Raw genomic sequence first — 14,170 nt, 5'->3', positions numbered from 1 at the left:
GACGCCCAACCTTCAATGAAGGCACGCCCATTCACGCATGTCTTTCAGAGGCCAATCGACTGCAGGGATGACATGCAGACTCCACACAGAAGGCACTCCAGCTGTGAATCGAACAGGAGAACCATTTGCTGTGAGGCAACAGCGCTACCACTGTACCACCACGGCTTAATCTTACACCATTCTTCATAAACCCTTAAAAAGAATGCACCTTGCAAAGTAACCCATAAACAGAATAAAGCTTGTAATGTATCCCTTAGAGATAATGCAACTTGCAACATAGCCCTTAAAATGAATGCACGCTGTAATGTAACCTTTAGACAGAATACAACTTGTAACATAGACCTTAAACAGAATGCACCTTGTAACACAGTCCTTAGATAGAATGCACCTAGTAACATAGCTCTTAAACAGAATGCACCTTATAACATAGGCCTTAGACAGAATGCATCTTGTAATGTAGCACTTAAACAGAATGCAGTTTGTAACATGGTCCTTAAACAGAATGCACATTGTAATGTAGCCCTTAAATAGAATGCACCATGTAACATAGTCCTTAAGCAGAATGCACCTTGTAACGCAACCCTTAAACATAATGCAACTTGTAATCTAGCCCTTAGACTGAATGCACCTTGTAAGTAGCCCTTAAACAGAAAGCACCATGTAACATGGTCCTTAAACAGAATGCACCTTGTAATGTAGCCCTTAGACAGAATGCACCTTGTAATTTAGCCCTTAACAAAATGCACTTGTAACACAGTCCTTAGATAGAATGCACCTTTTAATGTAGCCCTTAGACAGGAGGCACCTGGTAACATTGCCCTTAAAAGAATGCACCTTGTAATGTAGCCCCTAAACAGAATGAACCTTGTAATGTTGCCCTTAGAAGGAATGCACCTTGCATCATTGTTCAGAAGCCCTTAAACAGAATGCACCTTGTAATGCAACCCATAAACAGAATGAAGCTTGTAATGTATCCCTTAGACATAACGCACCTTGCAACATAGCCGTTAAACTGAATGCATGCTGTAATGTAACCCTTAGACAGAATACACTTTGTAACATAGACCTTAAACAGAATGCAACTTGTAACATAGCCCTTTGACAGAATGCACCTTCTAATGTAGCCCTTAAACAGAATGCACCTTGTAACACAGTCCTTAAACAGAATGCATCTCATAACATAGCCCTTAGATAGAATGCACCTTATAACATAGGCCTTAGACAGAATGCATCTTGTAATGTAGCTGCACCTTATAACATAGGCCTTAGACAGAATGCATCTTGTAATGTAGCACTTAAAAAGAATGAAGTTTGTAACATAGTCCTTCAACAGAATGCAACTTGTAATTTAGCTCTTAGATAGAATGCACCTTTTAACATAGTCCTTAGACAGAATTCACATTGTAACATTGATAATAAGTCCTTAAACAGAATGCACCTTGTAATGTAGCCCTTAGACAAAATGCACCTTGTAATGTAGTCCTTAAATAGAATGCACTTGTAATGTAGTCCTCAGACAAAATGCACCTTGTAACATAGTCCTTAAACAGAATGCACCTTGTAACATAGCCCTTAGTTAAAATGGACCTTGTAACATAGCCCTTAAACAGAATTAACCATGGAACACAGGCCTTAGACAGAATGCACCTTGTAATGCAGCCCTTAAACAGAATGCACTTGTAACATAGCCTAGTACCAACCTATGAACCTATGACTATCGGCCCTAGGGCGGTCAGCATAGGGCATCTGCTTTAGGCCTGTGATTCTTTTAGTGAGGTATTTCTGCAGCCTTTCCAGTTCTTGTAGATGTCTTGAGAGGTACATGCCAAATGGGACGTTGTATTCTATAATGGGTCTAATGAGGGATGAGTACAGTGGGACAATGACCTCCTTTTTTCTGGATGAAAAGCCCTTAGTGATGAGGTGTGCCACATAGAAGGATTTCCTGACTGTTGTGGCAATGTGGTTATTGAAAGTGAGACCACTGTCCACCTGTGTCCCTAAGTCTCTTATCACACTTTTGGTGTTTAGTGTACTGCCACCTATGTGGTAATTCATGGGTACATGTTTTTCCCAAAGGGGATAACTATACATTTCTTGTCACTGAGCTTGAGCTCATGGCTTTGGCACCAAGCATCTGTTTCTGTAAGGCCCTTTTGTAGAGTATCCACATAATTTGGGGATTCAATAATGGCTCCCAGTTTGCAGTCATCTGCGAACTTTGTTAGCCAGAGTCCCTTAGTGTTGGCCTGTACTTCAGAGAAGTAGATGCCAAACAAGAGAGGTCCCAGGAATGAATCCTGAGGTACTCCACTTGTCTGGAGCTGGATTTGGAGTCGGCTACTTTTACAGTGTGGGTTCTGTCAGTAAGCCAGTTGGCAACCCATCGAGTGACATAGGGATTAATGCCCAGCTTAGTAAGTTTATCTATGATTCCAGAGTAGAGGATGATGTCAAAGGCCTTGGCGAGGTCCAAATAGGCTGTGTGAACTGCCTTGCCCTCGTCCACAGCTCTGGAGACTGATTCGAAGAAGTCAATCAGGTTCAAGAGACAAGATCGGCCCTTCATGAACTCAAACTGGGTGGGGTCCAGTGTTTTAAGGTTGCCAATGTCTTTGTTTATAAGTTCCATGATAATACATTCCATGGTCTTGCAGATCAGGCTCGTCAGACTGATGGGGCAGTAGTTCCCGGGATCCAAGGTGGAGCCCCCCTTGTGGAGTAGGTTAACTGTAGCTATGTGCCACTCAGTGGGCATGAAGCCTGAGGTGAGAGTATGATTAAACATGACACTTAGGTGAGGTGCCAGTTCATGTAATACACAGTCTGGGATGTCATCTGGTCCCATGGATGCTGTATTCCTAGCTTTGGAGAGTGCGTTTTTTTACCTGTGTGGCCATTATTACTGGAATTTGGCAATCTTCCGGTATTGAGATGGGCCATTTAGGGGGTGAAAGGGGGGCGAAGTTGGCACTGAATCCATCAGCCAGGATATTGGTAATATCCTTGGGATCAGTATATTTAATGCCATTCTGTTGTAGCTCAGAGCAGATCTGAGCATTGCCATTTAGATTCTTGACATAGTTATAGAATGCCTTGTGGTTGTCTTTGGAATCTTTGGCAATTTTATTTTTGTAACAAGATTTGGAGGATTTTATGAGGGATCTCAGCTTCTTACTGAGACTGGTAAGGGAGTTTTTTGCATCCTGGGATTTTCCTCTTTTCTGCAACAGTTTCTTCCTTTTGTTGTAAAGTTTGTTTATGGCAGAGGTCCACCAGACTGGCTTCCTTTATTTGGAGGAGAGCATCTTTGTTCTATGTGGGATGGCACGATTCATGCATGAGTGGATGTACTTGTACAGTGCCTTAGTGTAGGACTCAGCAGTCGAACTTTCAGTTCCCATCTGCATGGCTGTCATGAAGTTTGTAACTTCTGACTTGAGTAGCATGACGTTGACTTTGGAGAAGTTTTTTATGGAGGTTTCCTTACTGGGGGGTGGGGGTGGGATGTGGATGTTAAGGATGATTAGCTTATGGTCTGACCTGACCAATGAGGGGGTGATCTAGCCCTTAGACCGAATGCACCTTGTAAGTAGCCCTTAAACAGAATGCAACTTGTAACATAGCCCTTAGACAGAATGCACCTTGTAATGTAGTCCTTAAGCAGAACACACCTTGTAACACAGTCTTTAAACAGAATGCACCTTGTAATATAGCCCTTAGATGGCATGCACCTAGTAACATAGCCCTTAAACAGTATGCACCTTATAACATAGAGCTTAGACAGAGTGGATCTTGTAATATAACACTTAAACAGAATGCAGTTTGTAACATAGTCCTTCAACAGAATGCACCTTGTAATGTAGCCCTTAGATAGAATGCACCTTGTAACATAATCCTTAGCATGCACGTTGTAACATTGTTCATAAGTCCTTAAAAAGAATGCACCTTGTAACGTAACAGAATGCAACCTGTAATGTTGTCCTTAGACTGAATGCACCTTGTAAGTAGCCCTTAAACAGAATGCACCTTGTAAGACATCTTTAAACAGAATGCATCTTGTAACATAGCCCTTAGATAGAATGCACCTAGTAACATAGACCTTACACAAAATGCACCTTATAACATAGGCATTAGACAGAATGCATCTTGTAATATAGCACTTAAACAGAATGCAGTTTGTAACATAGTCCTTCAACAGAATCCAACTTGTAATGCAGCTCTTAGATAGAATGCAACTTTTAACACAGTCCTTAGGCAGAATGTACATTGTAACATTGATCAAGTCCTTAAACAGAATGCACCTTGTAACATAACCCTTAAACAGAATGCAACTTGTAATGTAGCCCTTAGACCAAATGCTCCTTGTAAGTAGCCCTTAAACAGAATGCACCTAGTACCATAGTCCTTAAATAGAATGCACCTTGTAATGTAGTCCTTAAATAGAATGCACTTGTAATGTAGCCCTTAGACAGAATGCACTTTTTAACATAGTCCTTAAACAGAATGCACCTTGTAATGTAGCCCTTAGACAGAATGCACCTTGTAATGCAGCCCTTAAAAAGAATGCACCTTGTAACGTAGCCCTTCGACTGCATCTTGCAACATAGTCCTTACTTAGAATGCACCTTGTAACATAGCCCTTAAACAGAATGAACCATAGAACACATCCCTTAGACAGAATCCACGTTGTAATGTAGCCCTTAAAACGAATGCACTTGTAACATAGTCCTAAACAGAATGCACCTTGTAATGTAGCCCTTAGAAGGAATGCATCTTACAGCATTTTTCATAAGCCTTTAAACAGAATGCACCTTGTAATGTAACCCATAAACTGAATGCAGCTTGTAATGTATCCCTTAGACATAATGCTCCTTGCAACATAGCCCTTAAACAGAATGCATGCTGTAATGTAACCCTTAGACAGAGTATATCTTGTAACAGTCCTTAAACAGAATGCAACTTGTAACATAGCCCTTAGACAGAATGCACATTGTAATGTAGCCCTTAAACAGAGTGCACCTTGTAACACAGTCCTTAAACAGAATGCTCCTTGTAACATAGCCCTTAGATAGAATGCACCTAGTAACATAGCCCTTAAACAGAATGCACCTTATAATAAAGGTCTTAGACAGAATGCATCTTGTAATGTAGCACTTAAACAGAATGCAAATTGTAACATAGTCATTCAACAGAATGCACCTTGTAATGTAGCCCTTAGATAGAAAGCACCTTGTAACATAGTCCTTAGACAGAATGCACATTGTAACATTGTCCATAAGTCCTTAAACAAAATGCACCTTGTAACATATACCTTAAATATAATGCACCTTGCAACATAGCCCTTAAACAGAATGAACACTGTAACATAACCCTTAGATAGAATGCACCTAGTAACATAGGCCTTAATTAGAATGCCCCTTATAACATAGCCCTTAGATAGAATACATCTTGTAATGTAGCACTTAAACAGAATGCAGTTTGTAACATAGTCCTTCAACAGTATGCACCTTATAATGAAGCACTTAGATAGAATGCACCTTGTAACATAATCCTTAGACAGAATGCACGTTGTAACATTGTTCATAAGTCCTTAAACAGAATGCACCTTGTAACGTAACCCTTAAACAGAATGCACCTTATAATGTAGCCCTTAGACTGAATGCGCCTTATATGTAGCCCTTAAACAGAATGCACATTGTAACATAGTCCTTAAACAGAATGCACTCTGTAACATAGCCCATAGACAGAATGTACCTTGTAATGTAGCCCTTAAATAGAATACACTTGTAATGTAGCCCTTAGACAGAATGCACCTTGTAATGTAGTTCTTAAACATAATGCACCTTGTAAAACAGTCCTTAAATGGAATGCACCTTGCAATGTAGCCCTTATATAGAGTGCACCTTGTAATGTAGCTCTTAAACAGAATGATCTTGTAATGTAGCACTTAAGCAGAATGCACCCTGTAATGTAGCTCTTAGACAGAATGCACATTGCAACACTGTTCATAAGTCCTTAAACAGAATGCACCTAGTAAACTCATAGGCAGATACTAGGCTATCAGTCTTCCAACTTTTGGAAGCTTAGCCAATACCCAGTGGTCAGAATAAATCCTGATACCTTCTCTCTGGGAGGTTAAGACCTTAACAATTATGCCAACCTAGAACTTCTATAACATAACCCTTAGACAGAATGCACCTTGCAATGAATCTGTTAAACAGAAAGCACATTGTAATGTAGCCCTTAGACAGCATGCACCTTGTAATGTAGCTAATAAACAGAATGCACCTTGTAATGTTGCCCTAAGAAAGAATGCACCTTGTAATGTAGCCCATAAACATAATGCACACCGTAATGTAGCCCTTAGATAAAATGCACCTTGTAACATAGACCTTAAACAGGATGCACCTTTTAATGTAGCCCTTACACAGAATGCACATTGTAACATTGTTCATAAGTCCTTAAACAGGATCCACCTGGCAGGTACATAGGTAGACAGTAGGCTATCTGTCTTCCATCTCTTAAAAGCTTAGACAATACCCAGTGGTCAGAATCAAACCAGATACCTTCACTCTGGGAGAATAAGTCCTTAAACAGAATGCACCTTGTAATGTAGCCCTTAGACAGAATGCACCTTGTAAAGTAGCCCTTAGAAAGAATGCACCTTGCAACTTGCCTTAGAGATAATGCACCTTGTAATGTAGCCCTTAAACAGAATGCACTTGTAACATAGTCCTTACAGAGAATGCACCTTGTAATGTATCTCTTAGATAGAATGTACCTTGTAACATACCCCAGGATTCAATAAGTTCATTTTTCCATGCAGAAACAGTGTAGGAATGTGGCCACCAGGCGATTCAGTAGAGTACTGTTTTGATGTGCAAGAGCCTGTTTACACTATTCCTGCATGGACACCACTGCATAATGCTAATTACCTCATTTGCTTGTGAAAACCATGCAAATTAGGTGAATTAGTGATTCAGCAACAGGCAGGCATCCATGCAAGAATAGTGTTATTTGCAGAAATGTATTCAGCTACTAGCCGAATATATTTCTGCAAAACTAAAACGGAGGCATAACAGCTCAAATAAAAGCATGTATTATAATTTTTAGGCATGTCAATGGCAAAATATATGACCACTGGCATGGAAAGGTGTTTCATTTTCTAAAAATAAAGGTAATTTTTTGGCCGACTTCGGTCATTGAAGTATAGGGCAGCAGCGTGCAAATGGGATTATTCCAAAAATTAAAAAAAAAAATGTGAAAACTCAATTTTAATGGAAATCTGCATTTTGCCATTATAGTCTATGGTCTGCAGAATCAAAACAATACCAGGGAACAGTGATTGTTAAGGGAAAAGACTCTGTGGTAGTGCAGTAACTATGGACTAAGGCAGTGGGGTATGGAAATGAGGGGAAATTTACTGAATCACAAATATATTCTAAGTGCCAAACTGCACCTAACCTTGTAGGTGCTATAACATGATCATGTAAGCAGGAGGAGCAACATACATGAAAAGAGGGTGTGTCATTCATGATGTAAGCACACTGAAGCCCTATGGCACCCAGATAAGCTTAGCTAAGCACAGCTAAGCAAGGGGGTGTGTCTGAGGCTGTACTGACTTATCCCATGAAATGAAGAGCATGTTTGTGTCCAGGGAGGGCCATTTCTTTGAGTTTACATTAGCTAAATGGGTTTGCGCAGCACATACCCAGTCTAAAAGAAAGAAACAAACAAAAAAAACCCCGAAAATAGCAGGACTGTTTACATTTGGACACCGGGTTTGCATGGTGCACCTCAGGGCTGAAATGAGGCGGAAATGGGAATGGAAAAATAGGAAACTAGCAGAATAAAAGAAATCAAGAAGAAATTACATAGCTAGCAGGTGGAATGCATCATAGTCAGCCAATCATACAGGCAGCATCTGCAGCACAACAGTATAAAATATGCAAACACCTTACAGTCTGTTTTTTCCCACAAACTCTGCATCATTGGTGTGCACATGTGGGGGAATTTTAACTGCAAAAATGTTCAGGGGTGCCATTGCTTTGATCCATCAGTATGTGCTACAGTCTGAGGGCAGTGAGGAGGATAATGCTGACAACCACCACAGACCGAGGAGGAGTAGAAGGGTGTTTAGACCCAGGGTAACTTGCCAGAGGCTACATGATCTGGAGATAGTAGAGCACTACAGGGTGGACAGAGACATACTTCAGCAAATCACTGAGCTGTGCCAGCCTCAATTCAGACCTAGAGCCAACAGAGGGGAACCCATCCCAGTGGATACCAAGGTATGTGTAGCCTTAAGAATTCTAGCTACAGGTACTTTTCAAAGACCTATTGGGGACATCATGGGGGCCTCACAGGCATCTGCATCCAGGGTACTCCAACAGTTCATGGATGCCATGCTACCACATGCAAGTGACCACATTTACTTCACCAACACCCATGAGGAGAGGACCCAGCAATATGCATCTCTTCCACCATGTAGCAGAGTACCCAGAGGTACTGGGTGCGATAGACTGCATGCACATCCACATCAAAGTGGGATCTACATAAACTGCAAGGGATTCCCCTCCATCAACTGCCAGGTCTTGTGCAATGCCCAGGGTATTATTATGAATGTGTGTGCTGGCAGCCCTGGAAGCTATTATGACTCCCACATCTGGCAGTCATCACAACTGTACCAGGCATTTGCCAATGGGGGCATCCAGTATGGCCATCTGGTGGGGGATGTTAACTATGCACTGGAGCCGTGGATGATGACACCCATCAGAAATGCACATACACTCACACAAGAATGCCATAATGAGGCACACACACAGACCAGGATAATTACAGAGTGTGTGTTTGGGATGCTGATGTCATGGTTCCGCTGCCTTGATATATATGGTGGAGCCTTGCAGTATTCTCCAGCCATATGTGCACACATGTTCATAGTATGTGCCATGCTACACAATATGATCATGCGGAAACAGCTGCAGCAGGAACATCACGGGTAAGGGCCACACAGCTCACCACCTTTGCCAAGGTCTCCAAAGGCACAGAGGGACTCAGAGGAGGAGGCCCCTGAGCCTGCTCCTGTAGGCAAGCAGAGGTGTTTCCAGTATGCTCAGGCCTTGGCAAAAAGACAATGCATAGCACACACACTGACACAGTAGGGACCCCAGGGACTGACACCTCTCTCTAACTTGCACACACAGTAAAATGGATGACACACACATCACATTACCTGTAACTTACCATGTATAGGCAGTGAACTGTGTGCATCCAGCATAGGCAGCCCTCAAGCACCATCCTCACAACTGCCACAGGCACAAAGTAAGTCAATCTTCTTAACATTAAATGAATGGATTAGTATGTTTTGCTAGCATATATATGGTAATGCTGCATACATGCAAGGAAATGGGGTGGCCTACTGGGATAGCAGTAGACAACTGACAGCTATGTGGAACACCAGGAAATGTCTGCCCAAAACTGTCCTCCCACACTATGCAGTAGTACCCAAGGTGGCAAATCCCACTGCAGTATATGTGTGGGGACAACTAACTGGGGGTCATAGGTCACTGGCATGGATGTCAGGGTGGGGGTCCCATACCCACCCCTCACATCCTCACAGCAAGTCAGCTGTAGAAAACCAGAGAGAAATGTCTGGTAAAGGCACACAAATGGTGGCAATGTTGAATTGCCCCCTACAGACTCACACAGTGATAGCACAGCAGGATTCACAGTTGCAGTAAGGCTATGAAGGCCAAGAAGTCTGAAACACAAATGTATGCCATTGCAATCTGACCTGTGCTCTTTACTGATATGTCTCTAGTCCATAAGACAGGCACAATAGTATGGTAAATGGAACCAAAATGTAAAGCAAATATCACCACAATCTGTGCAAATGTGTGCAGTTGACAGGTGTGCCCCCCGTATACCCACAGAAATGCAGTAACATGTATGTTTGCAGGGAAATAGCAGCATAGCACACATTGGCAGGGTTGTACCAATACACATGAAAACATGTTGCCTGTCCACAATATGCAGGGGTTAATGAGCTATGTGTATGTGTGGTTAATACTGTCAGGATGTGGCCAGCACGTTCTCCTGGCAGTCGTCTTGTAGTGCCCTAGGGTCAGTGCTGTCTTTGACAGGGCCATGTGTAGATAAATGCAGTGTCAACTGTTATGCATGTCAGTGACACCCACTACTCTGCCACTGACATACCTGGAAGTCACAGTGCTATGTGGAATATACTACACATATAATGGACATCTTGAAGGATATGTAGCCAAGGTGCTAAGGCTTTGGTGAATATGAGTGCATTTTGGTACTGTTCCCAGTGGTTATTTTCAATAATCCTTTTTTCTTATGTTTGCTTTTGCATATATTGGACATGTCTGCACAGTAGAATGCACTCTGTACCCACACCTATAACTCCCAACCTCTGACAGCAAGACGTCTGAACAAGGGCAGAAATAAAAGTGGAACAAAGACACAATGATAGGCATGTATTTGAAATATCGCCCTTACATACTGAGAAAGTTGTTAGGGTGAGGGGTTTGCAGTAGCGGGAATTGTCTGAAAGTTATGTAGTTTGAAACAGTATAATGTTTTTCATTATTTTGTAACATCACTCTTCAATTATATGTAACTAATTTGCCATAGCAACATGAGACAGGATGAAACCTCTAGCCAGACATCTGTACAACCTCCCAAAAAATGTACAGGTGACAGGTATGGCCACACAAGGATATGACATCTCAGGTTAGAAAGATACCACACAAGCCAGTATATCACCAAGTTGCTGGACTGTTTACATAGCTCATCATCACTCAACTGGCTGTAAACACACCTCACAAATAGCCTTGGGCAAGAATGTACATAGCTGCCATCATAATATTGGTCTATGCATCATACCACTAGTATTCCTCTGGTAAAGCACTGTGATGATCTGAGGATGTCTGGCACTACATTGCAGTGTCAGACTATAGATATGTCATAAAATGTCTGCTAAACAACTCCAGTGCTCTGAGGAAAGTCCTGTGTATTCCTGAGAGGTATGGCTGTAGCACACAAAACTCTGGACTTGAGTGCACCCATCTCTGGAATGGAGTCCCACTCTAACTATAGAAGATCACACTGGGCATGCTTCTATACTTAGAGAATCACAGGACATGTTGGAACCCACATCGGACTATATGACTGTAATATATATATATATATATATATATATATATATATATATATATATATATATATATGCGCATACAGACAGCTATGTACACCTTAACTGTCCCCACACAAACACATCAGACAGAAGTACCCTCACCTAGCTGTAGGCAGCCCAAATGTGATATATCTGCATCTGTTGCATGAGATAAACATACATACATATGGGCAACAGATAACATATGTATTGTGTATATATGTCTGTGCATACAGACAGCTGTGTACACTTTAACTTTCCTCCTGTGTGTGTGTGTGTGTGTGTGTGTGTGTGTGTGTGTGTGTGTGTGTGTGTGTGTGTGTGTGTGTGTACATGAGAGGGAGGGAGTGTGTGTTTGTTTATTTGTAGGTGAAACAGTTTTAGGTCATTCCCACCCACAACACTTCCCAGTGCCCCACTGTATCAGTCCTGCTGATGTCATTCCCCTTATCAGCACCTTTGGCCAGTTGTCATCCCAATAAGCTCCCTAGAGCATGCAATAACTGTGTGACACTATAGTACAAATCAATAGATAGGCAGGGGTTCTAATCTCAGATCTGTGTGAGTGTATAAGTGTATGCGTAAGTGTGTATGTTTGTAAGAAGAAGTATTTTGATAAGTTTCCCACCCAGTGCCCCACTTTATCAGTCCTGCTGATGTCATTCCCCTTATCAGCACCTTTGGCCAGGTGTCAGCCCAATAAGCTCCATAACGCATGTGATAACTGTGTAAAACTATAGTACAAATCACTAGATAGACAGGGGTTCTACTTTCAGATCCAGCAAATGTGTGTGTGTGGGTGTATAAGTGTGTGTGTATGTTTGTAAGAAGAAGTATTTTGATAAATTTCCCACCCAGTGCCCCACTTTATCAGTCCTGCTGATGTCATTCCCCTTATCAGCACCTTTGGCCAGTTGTCAGCCCAGTAAGCTCTGTAGCATGTGTGTGTGTGTGTGTGTGTGTGTGTGTGTGTGTGTGTGTGTGTGTGTGTGTGTGTGTGTGTGTGTGTGTGTGTGTGTGTGTGTGTGTGTGTGTGTGTGTGTTATACCATTTTGAGTTGTGTACCAGCCTGTACACTTCCCATCACCCTACTTTACAAGGCCTGCTGATGTAATTCACCTTAGAAGTACCTTGGAACAAGGTGAATATATATAAGCTCTGTGGCATGTCTGAAAATTCCGTAACACTAAAGTAGAAATACTTAGATAGGTAGGGGGTTCTAACCCCAATACTGGCAACTGTGTGTGTGTGTGTGTGTGTTTGAGTTGAGAATCATATAGTGTGTGAGTTATTCCATTTTGAAATTTGTACAACCCTTTACAATTCCCATCACCTTACTTGACAAGGCCTGCTAATGTCATTCACCTTAGAAGTACCTTGGAACAAGGTGAATTCATATAAGCTCTGTGGCACATCAGATAACTGCATAAAACAATAGTAGAAATAACTATATAAGTAGGGGTTCTAATCTCAATACTGGCAAGTGTGTGTGTGTGTGTGTGTGTGTGTGTGTGTGTGTGTGTGTGTGTGTGTGTGTGTGTGTGTGTGTGTGTGTGTGTGTGTGTGTGTGTGTGTGTGTGTGTGTGTGTGTGTGTGTGTGTGTGTGCTTGGGTGAGAATCATATCCTGTGTGGGTTATACCATTTTGATGTGTGTATCATCCATGCCTGTTTACCATCTCCCGATGGCATTACTTTATATAGAGTGTTAATGGAATCTGCCTCACATGCAGCTTGTTAAACCATTGTACAGGCCATTCCAGTCATCTGTACAGATGTCTACAGAATATCTGGATGTTTTCAACTCATATGTGGTCTGTGTTCTCTAACAATGGCCATGTATGTGATATTGCTACCAAATAGGTCACAGTGTACTGACACACATGCCAGCATCAGATATCATACCTGACTGAAACATCATGCTGATACATCTGTTACCCTATCACCTATACAGGCTTGTAGGAGCAATAGATGACTCCAGTTGCTATCTCTGGTGGGTTATCTCACCATCCGTGGCATTGCATGTTGTAATAGGTAGTGGGGTTGTGTCCCACATATACTCTATGTGGGGCATGTCATGTGTTTGTAACACTGTAGTTGATTAAAGTGGATATGTAGGTATATGAATCTATCCATTGCCAGCTGTGTTTGTGTTACTTTATGCACATCCCCTGTGTCAGTCTTTACTGTGTGTACGCAAAGGATATACCATTTTGTCTCCGTGTTCCACCCTGTGAACTCAGGAATAAATACCACAAACCTATCATACACAGTACCATGCATGCCCTCACCAACTGCATCAGGGTTGAGTATATGGGAAAGAAATGGCAGGGGCAACAGGTGCTGACATCTGTTGTGGTCAGTCTAATGGCTAAGTTTGTGAGGGACCTACTGACAGTACTCCAGTAATTCGTTCCATATATATGAGCATGTGGTACTACAAAACACTCAGGTGACATGTCTGAATGCTACCTGTCTATGATAAGGGGTATGTATGCCAGCTCACACTGTCTGACAGCAGTGTCCATCACACACTGTTGCATGCATAAACACTTGGTAAACGTACATATGAAGCTGTACCTTGGCTATGAAATGATCGGTGTACTTCCACTCTTCCATACCCCACATTGGTAATGTCTGCAGGGCCACAGCCTGCAGACACATAGACACCTGGAACACAAACCGAATACAGCTTGTCAGACTACATTCAGTCAGTGGTACTAACAGCAATAATGCATCATGGCTAATAAGGTACATACACCTTTATGTGTACCAATAACAAATGCAAGCAGACAGCACCTTACGCTGCATTACATAGCTACACTGTACTATATTCACCCTGTGCATCAGACCTATATTAGCCTGTCCCTGCATCAATGGTATGGATGACAGGGATATGGCACAGGTATCTTCATTATGCACAGGGTGTGGTTTTGGTTTGCCAGAGGCCTAGGTTGATCCATATGGTTGAC

Source organism: Protopterus annectens, chromosome 4.part0 (assembly GCF_019279795.1).
Source record: "Protopterus annectens isolate FY-2018-M chromosome 4.part0, PAN1.0, whole genome shotgun sequence".
In the NCBI taxonomy this organism is placed as follows: Eukaryota; Metazoa; Chordata; order Ceratodontiformes; family Protopteridae; genus Protopterus; species Protopterus annectens.
This window is presented reverse-complemented; position numbering follows the sequence as displayed.